At 39.6% G+C, this 8,932-nt stretch overlaps 1 long non-coding RNA gene across 2 annotated transcripts; it reads left to right on the top strand.

Annotated features, from left to right (window-relative positions):
- Positions 1 to 248: 248 nt before the first annotated feature.
- LOC137333902 (uncharacterized) lies at positions 249 to 5,125 on the top strand. 2 transcript variants are annotated; one of them, XR_010966004.1, is made up of 4 exons: positions 249 to 420; positions 889 to 941; positions 2,267 to 2,356; positions 4,754 to 5,125. It is a non-coding gene; the product is annotated as an uncharacterized lncRNA (long non-coding RNA). The 2 variants fall into 2 exon arrangements; XR_010966005.1 differs by lacking the exon at positions 889 to 941.
- The last annotated feature ends 3,807 nt before the right edge of the window (positions 5,126 to 8,932 follow it).

The following is an 8,932-nucleotide window of genomic DNA, read 5'->3' as shown; positions in this document are numbered from 1 at the left end:
CATGATGAGACAACTTTGGATACAGAGCAACCTCTGGTTAGTTTTCCTACACTTTCTACAATCTGTAGTGCAGCAGTTTCTGGCTGATTTTTGTTCTTGTGCCAATTTGTGAGGTAAGCTCAGGCCTGAATAAAACGGAGCACACAAATCAAATTGAGACCCTCCTGTTGCACAGAAATATATAGCAAACTAGAGATACTTAACTTATTGTAGTAAAGTAGAATTTACATTTCATTCAGAAAGCAGGTTCTAATCCTATTCGTTGGGTCCTTATTGGAGGTTTTTCGCAGAAGACGTTAAGAGAATCTATGTTGATATTTGCCTAATGCTCAAGAAAAGAGCAAGAGTACTGATTTTGCATAATGTGTGGAAGTGGCTTTGGATTTACAGAACTCACCTTGAATGACCTCGTGGAAGCAGGTATGTGACCTGGATTTATGCTGATGTTTGCCTAGCACTTGAGAGGACAGTCAGAATAGACTTCGAATATCCATTTTTCATAATTTGTACACGCTCATTGTTAATATAAGATATTTAATATGGGAGCCAGGAACCAAAAAAGAAGGAAGATGTGTTAAATGGAACATTGGTGCAGCACACTGATCAGGAAAGATGTTGAGGGTTATGGTGGGTAAATTTATGAAGCTGTCATCAAAGTGCTTATCTGTGGTTTTAAAAATGGGTTGCATTGGCAGAGGGATTGAATACAAATCAAATCACATTTTATTGTTGCTTTATAAGGCACTGATCAGGCCATCTTCATCAACAAGTGTAGTTCTGGTCACCTAAATGTAGCAAAAATTATTGCCCTTGAGTGGGTTATGAGATGATCAGTAATGATGATTCTAGGTACTAGAAATTTAAATTATTATTTCTTTTCTCTTCAAGATGGCTTAATTGAAGCTATTAACATTTTTGAAAGGAATTGACAAAAGACCCAGGTAATTTTTTTTCACTAAAGCTTCAAATACCAAGCCGCATAAGCTTTAAAAATGCAAAGTCAAGAGAAAAGGAATATATATCAGGCACAACTTTTTCACCCTAAGTGTAATAAAATTGTGGAAAATCATTGAAGCAGATAGCATAAATGAATTCAAGGGGCAATTAGTAGCATCTCAGGAAAGAAAAAGGATTGAGGAATATAGTGAGAAGGTGGGTTGGTGGGGTTGATTTTATTTTTAAAAATGATGGGTTTTTTCGACCTAATGGCCTCTTTCAATTCCTGAGAATTCATATGTTCTAAGCAATATATTTTTGTGTGGCTGGGTGCATTTATGTGGCTGGTACCAGTTGAATTTCTGGCCAATGGTGATCACCAGGATATGATGTTGGATGAGTCATCGATGCCATTAAATGTTAAGGGGAGGTTAGGCTCTCTCTTGTTGGAGCTGGTCATTGTCTGGCACTTGAGTGGCATGAATGTTACTTGCCACTTATCAGCCCAAGACTGGATGTTGCTCTAGGTCTCGCTGCATGCAGGCACGGACTGCTTTATTATCTAAGGAATTGCGAATGGAGCTGAACACTACAATCATCTGCGAACAGCTTCATTTCTGACCTTATGATGGAGGGATGGTCATTGGTGAAGCAGCTGAAGATAGTTGGGCCTAGGACACTGCCCTGAGGAACTCCTGCAGTGAGTCCTGGGTTGAGATGATTTGCTTCCAATAACCACAAACATCTTCCTTTGTGCCAGGTATATATTATCAAATTCAACTTTCCAGCAAAGATCACTGGATCACAATCAGGGGCAAGTACCTTAGCCAATTTAATCTAGTGACAGAGGCCAATTATAATACTCCATTCTTAGCCCGATTGTAGGGATTGAACCTGGTGGTTTCCTGATCTTTATGGCTGAGCGTTGTGCACTGCAGTGCATTCACCTTCTAGTCCACTGGGGAAGTCTATGTTTTTCAAGCGTTCAACATATAAAACATGGCTCTTATAAACGCACTAGATGCTCTATCATTATTAAAAATGTCATATGAAAATGTATATAGCTGTTACATGCTAAGTGAATAAGTTCTGACATCACCATTGTCAAGATTTAAATATTGCCTCTGCTCTAGTGAGAATAGTTTACAACTTTAAATGTTTAGAATTTTACATTGAGACATAGATAAGCCATCCAGTTGGAATATGGGAAAATTTAAAAACAGAAAAAAGCCATTATGCCTAATGAATGTTACCCTGTCCATCCCCTCCTTTTTGGCTGAACTTAACTCCATCTTCTCACTATATCTAACCCATTTATTCCATTCACCAGCTGTGAACAAATTACTACCATTTGCCAACTGTCAAATGTACGTATATAGGAGCTAGCACGGAGAATTACTTGAGCCACTCTGCAATAAAGGTGAGTGAATTGTCAGCTTTTACCTGGTGTACAGACTCCATGTTTTGAACTTTACCTAAGCCACTCGCGTCCAGAGCTAGCATACACCATTTACAGTACATACACTGGAGTTGGCACTTGTATGCATCAGTGCAGAATGTAATAGAATTGTCAGCTTTTATTCAATGTGTACTATGCACGTATGGGAGTTGACACAGACATACAGAACCAGAGATTTTACCCAGCATGTTCAGTAAGCTACCCATGTGGTTAGCAATGGAAGGATTGAATTGTTATCCTATGACCTTTGTGATCCTGCCAATTTCATTTTGTTTTTGGGTACATAATTATAATCTACATGAAACACTTAAATGATACCCTGACTTGTATCAGAATGAGTCAGGACAACGTGACTTGTTTTAAAACTGTGTTAAGTCCCTATTATTTGCCAGCAACATTTAAAATTAAATATTTTGTTTATTTGGAACTTGGTGGTCTTATTACCTTTCCTGCTCTTTTAAATACCTTACACACCTTTGTGTCACTGCCAAGTACTGAAGAAATATCTGGGTGATAATTAATTGAACATCTGTCTTTTCATTTCCAGTAAATCACTCTGTTAATTTCAAATGTTAACTAACTGGCTTTCATTTTGGAGGGATGCTTAACTTTTGGAGGGATGTCAAGTTTTGATGATTTAAACAGGAGAACAGAATATAAGTAGTGTGATGCATCCAGAAGTTACAACCCAGTAAAATGAAGTGTGTTATAAAACACCTAGCGAGTGTTGTAACTGAGGGTAATAGTGCATATTATGCACAAAGGAATGTGTTTTGCGATTGTGTTATAAAATGTATCCCTTCCGGCATTTCTTGTTATTAATGTTGATTTTTCTTTCTGTTGGTTAGTTTTGAGTTCTATTTCGGTACAATCTCTCCTTCAGGTCCCTGCCTAACATTTCTCCCTCGTCCAATGTTGTTGTGTGCAAGCTGGCTGCTACATTTTCCTACATAACAACAGTAACTGCATTTTTAAAAAGTAATTCATTAGATGTGAAGCACTTTGAGATGATAAAGTGCTATAGGGCAAGCAACAGGGTATCTCCTTAACCAATCAGATTGAAGGATTGAGAAATAAACAGCGCAAGGACTGAGAAGGAAGTGTAAATTAGAGTGGGTGAATTCAATGTCAAATCAGGTACAGAAAGAGAAATATAGAGAGGGAAAGAAAGATTGGATTAAAAGAGAGAGAAAAAAGAGACACAAAGGAAAAGTTTTTAAAAAGTGTTAAATTTGTCATTTAAAATCTTCAACAACAATTAATACCCGAAGGAATGAGACTCCACACTTGTAATAGTTAATTTTCAGTGCCAGAGGTTGATTGGCAGTAATTAACAATTATCACATTGTTAAAAGGGTACTTAGGCTTGACAAGACTTAACTTTCTGTGGCGAGTTTAGTTCGTATCTACCGCACAAATACAGCAACTTCATGCCATTCAATGGTGAGGCAGGCAATGAGATGTCATTTTCCCAAAATTAATGACAACTTGGACAGCAACTTTTGGATTTTGACACTTAACCACACATCTGCCCCTCGTCTGAAGTTGCTGCACCATTTACACTTAAATAATGGCGAGTGCCATTAGCCTCATCGTTATTTTGACAGCAAAATCTGGTCCATTGTATAAATGCAGTTAAAATAAATTACAAAATATACAAACATTGAACAATGGGAAAATCCCACTTGCCACACAAGCATGGAGGCCTGAAAAATATCAAGAGTCTTACAACACCAGGTTATAGTCCAACAGCTTTATTTGAATTCCTCCTTCGGAGGAAGCCTCCGAAAGCTTGTGATTTCAAATAAAGCTGTTGGACTATAACCTGGTGTTGTAAGACTCCTTACATTTGTCCACCCTAGTCCATCACCGGCATCTCCACATCATGAAAAATATCAGGTGGATCCTGCCATGCTGAACAAGCTGTTGTTTCAAACCTATTTTAGTTTTTTTTTTACAAAGATTGATTGATAGGGAGTGATTTCAATAAGGTTCAAAAACATAATAAACAGCAGTTCAGCTTTTACCAGCACTCCATCTTCATTGCTCAGTTTGAAAATGGTTTGCCTCAAACTGGTTATCTATTTGATACTGTCAAATACTGATGAGGGAATTTCTCTAAATTACAAATTAATATGAAACACTAACACTTACTGAAGCTTGGTACACATCCAGGTGACTATGGCGTAAAACCACACCTTGTCCACTGATTCATTAGAAACGTTTTGTAACCAGTGAGCATCACAGGATATTGAATATTATATAGTATGGAATTTCCAAATTATCATTTAAATTTACTGACATGCACTTTAAGTTTGGACAGGCCATTTGTTTATTCATTGTTCCTTCCTTCTAAAGGGATGCTTCAAGTTCTCCATTGCCACCTGATCAGCCTCAACAAAAATGAACGTTTACTTCAGTAAAGCAACTCTATAAATGCTGATAATATGCTATTCCACAAATCAAACTCTCAAAGAAGCAAAATCGGGTGTTGAGAGAGGGTAGGCCTCTGGGGACAGAACTGGATTTCCAGGAGGAAATGGGTAATTTTATGGTTAAGTTTAAAGTTTTTTTTGGTGAATTCATTTTTGATGTGTTATGTGACAAATCTTATTTTTATCTTAAAATTACTGATAAAACAAGATGGTGACCAAATGCACTTTAAAACAATGTCTTGAGTGATTTAATTGGTTCCCCTTCTCCTAGCTAGTTGATTTGATTGGCAGCGTTTGTGCCTGCTTGAAAAGTATTCATTTGCAGATTCCCTTTTAGTTCAGTTATGATTTGCTGCTCTTTTATGAATGTGGTTCGTCACATTTCAGACTTTTTTCTTCGCAGCAAGCATGTTGAGGTTTAGTTATGTTTACTTGGTTGTGTTTTAAAACTAAGTATAGGTTTAAAAACAAAGGTCAGCAGGCTGCAGGCCTTGGAGAATATGTATTAAAGCCAGATGGCCTGGTTTGTGAAATTCACAATTTATACAATGACAGTTAATTGTCTTGATTGAGGTCCATTAATCAGGATGGTCCACATTCATCTTGAGAACAGGAAAGGATGTCCTCATCAGAATTCACACCCTAAGGATAGTGGAGAAGTAGCTGGTTTCATTGACAGGTTTACTGGTAAATCACCTACAGGAAGGAAGTCAGCGTCTCAGCCCTCCTCCTGGCTGGTGACACAAAGGACCACATGGTCAGTGAAGCTTTGAACAAGATATTGTGGCATGCAGTCCTAGGTCTGGAGCTAGAAGCTTAAAAAATGCAAGAGGTAATTTTTTTGCAGCTAATAGTCTGAAAGGATGATAATGCTAAAAACTAGTAAATCAGCTGTGAAAGGGACAGGGCACATGGTTTATTAATTATTATCCATGTTTTCAAGGAGAGTTAAGTGGGATTCGTTTTGACTGTTGCTCTGTATGTTCACTTTCTGTCTGTGAAATAAAGCAACTTAACGATTTGGACCAGCCCTCAAATCATCAAATTTTTCAGTGGAAAGAATTGGGGGGTGAATTTCTGCAGGAAAGTATAGTTAGATACTGGGCAGTACAGTCACACTCGACAAACATCAGATGTTCAGATTACTTACAGGAGTGACCAGTCCCACTGCACCAGAGAAGATCTAAGGCAGACCCTAAATTCATAACATGGTACTTGAGCCAATTTGGTGACACTTTGCATGTGTGCCACTTTGTATGTGTGATGGACGTGTATTAGCCATGGGACTTTTAATGCGGGAATGTAATAACTGAGTAACAGAGGGGAAGAATCGCCTGGTTGCTACCTGCAATAACATTATAATGAGCCTTTATGCTCATATGGAGAATAAATGCTCATGTGGAGTATAAATGCTGGCATAGACCAATTGGCCTGAATGGCCTGTTTCTGTGCTGTAGACTCGATGTAAATGTATTGAAGGAGATTACTTCTGACTGGTATTTCCAGCAAAATTGTAAGCACACTCTTTTTGAACACCTTTCTGCCTTTTTTCTCCCCCTCCCATCTCTTCTATTTTCTTTTCCTTGTCTGCAGAATATGGAGCCTTCTGATTAGTGTTAATTGTATCTGTGATTTATATCAATTAGTGTTAATTGTATTCAGATGGTGCGTATCAATTGGACCTCTCTTGTATCCATTTATAAGAGAACTGATCTAGGGTGCGGTGTGGTAATGTAGATGTCTGTGAATAAAGGCTTGGAAGCAGCTGAAGATCAGGCGCCAGTATTCTGTCCTTTACCACCTGGCTATCTAGTTGTAACAGTTGGTACCTCACCCAAGTGACCATTCTTCATGCGTTGACCTGTACAGTGAGTGTTAGGAACATATTCTACTGTGGGGAGTATTAATGTTCTCACCCGATGTCAACACACACGCACACATTCCAGCAGAAGTCACTGCACAATATCCAGGAGTTGGACCCTGGTTGATTTCCCCCACCCCCCAACTTAACCTGGGGAATTGAGACCACTGTAATATAACTTTCTGATCTGGGTAAGGCCAGCACAGACTGGGAATCAACGAGTATATATGTTTTTTTTTTTTGGTTATCTCTGATATTTCTCTTTTAAAAAGAGACTCCCAGGTGCATAAATAAGCAGTGACTTGCAGCTGTAAACCATGGGGGTTAGAGAGCTACTGTGACCATCACTACTGTTACTTTCAACTAATGAAGCAGAAGGAAACAGGTCTGAGTTGCAGAGACGATTAGTAGTGCTCTGCTGAAATAAACAAATGTTAATTTCCTAAAATAATATCCACCTACATATGCAATCAGAACTCTTTATTTTATTCAGCAGAAACAACAGTTCCCAGTTATTAGCCCTGTGGAAGCCAGCTCTCCTTCAGCGTCAGTAGGATCCACTAATAAGCAGTTGCATTGTACTTCGCTGCTGTTAGTATAGTGAACGACAGTCTGTTTTGTGGTGGGTGTCGACACACAGAGTTTCATATTTACAATGGAGTGAGGAAAACACTGGGATTTACCCTTAAATCCTAGATGCCTCTTTTTTTTAAAAGCACCGAAATTGAAATTTTCCTTAACCAAGGATAGAGGGTGTCCGGTGTAAGGAAATCTTTTGAAAAATGCCTTTTACACAAGGCTTTGTTCTTCCATAACACAATGAGAACCGTCCACATGTTCTCATGCTTTTGTATGTATACCATTGTTTGGAGGGGCAGGTCCGGACAGCAGCCAATGATTTCTGTGAAGAGAGAGCATTACGATCTTACAAGGTCTCTGAAGCCCTATTCCAATTCACGCCTTAATTACAGCTTGGTCTGTGGACACCAATGCTTTGGCATCATCAGTGGCGGCATTCCTGAGAGGTGCATGAACTACACTTGCGGCTGTCCTCTGCAGACACCACTCAATTACAGCCCACACAGCAGACAACTATTAAACCACAGTGCAAAACACCACCCAGAGCATCTTACATCAGACTCCATTAGGAGATGGGTGACTGGTTCACTTGAAGTATCCTCAGATTCATTACTTAACCGTGAAGCAGCTAAGCAATGCTCGTGGCCACGCCCAGCAGTAGTCAACCTTTCTTCATCCACCACCTCTGCCCCTTCCACATCGTGTAACTTATCATATATGAACATATGAAAATGAAACACAGGAAAAGACCAGCAGTGCATTAAGCCTATTCTGTCATGGTGTGACTCCTACACAGCATCTGCCCCTCTTCTCTTCTCTTTTCACTCCCCCACCACCCCCCCCCCCCCCACCACCACACACAAAACCACCAGCCACGCAATCTCCTCGGAAAGGCAAAAAAAACGAGAAAGCTTTAGGAAAAAAACTGTGTTCTCTCCTAAGCCATGGAAAGTATTTGACATCTTGATAACCTGAGCTGGTGCTTGCTTCATGGTGTGCTGGTGATGCAGAGTGCAATGCTGAGGGGTTGATATTCTGAAGAGTTGGCTTACTAATCCTGGAGTTTAGGCATATCTGTGAAAAAGAATATAGCACAAGATGACAGAGGTGTAAATGTACACACTACACAAAACTCTGTGTAGTCATACCCTGGGGCAATAAATCAGCTGTCCCAAGGACTGTGGCCAGCAAATCGGGTTCAGGTAGTTTTTGGGGAAGTGATAGTCTGGTTGAATTTATCCATATTCAATTGACCAAATGTCACTTACTTTCGTATAATCTATAATCTAGATTAAGACATAATCTAGGCTGAAACTTCAGTGCAGTACTGAGGGAGTGCTGCAGTGTTGGAGGTGCCGTCTTTTGGATGATACGCTAAACCGAGGCCCCGTCTGTCCTCTCGGAGTTGGAATAGATCCCAGGCGCTCTTCTTAAAAAAAAAACAGGGGAATGCACAGTGCACTTACCCGCAGAGCCACTGGGGAGTGTTCTGCCTGTTATTGAGGCCAATATTCTTCCCTCAGCCAGCCCTACCAAAAAAAAAATGAGCTAGTCATTCATCCCATTGCTCTTTGTGGGATATTGCTGTGCACAAAATGGTTGCCACTATCGCCAATACTGGAACTCATTGTATGGGAAGCACTTTGGGGCATTTCTGACAGA

This window comes from Heptranchias perlo, chromosome 17, assembly GCF_035084215.1.
Source record: "Heptranchias perlo isolate sHepPer1 chromosome 17, sHepPer1.hap1, whole genome shotgun sequence".
In the NCBI taxonomy this organism is placed as follows: domain Eukaryota; kingdom Metazoa; phylum Chordata; class Chondrichthyes; order Hexanchiformes; family Hexanchidae; genus Heptranchias; species Heptranchias perlo.
The sequence above is the reverse complement of the archived record's forward strand: the minus strand, read 5'-3'. Positions and strand labels throughout refer to the sequence as shown.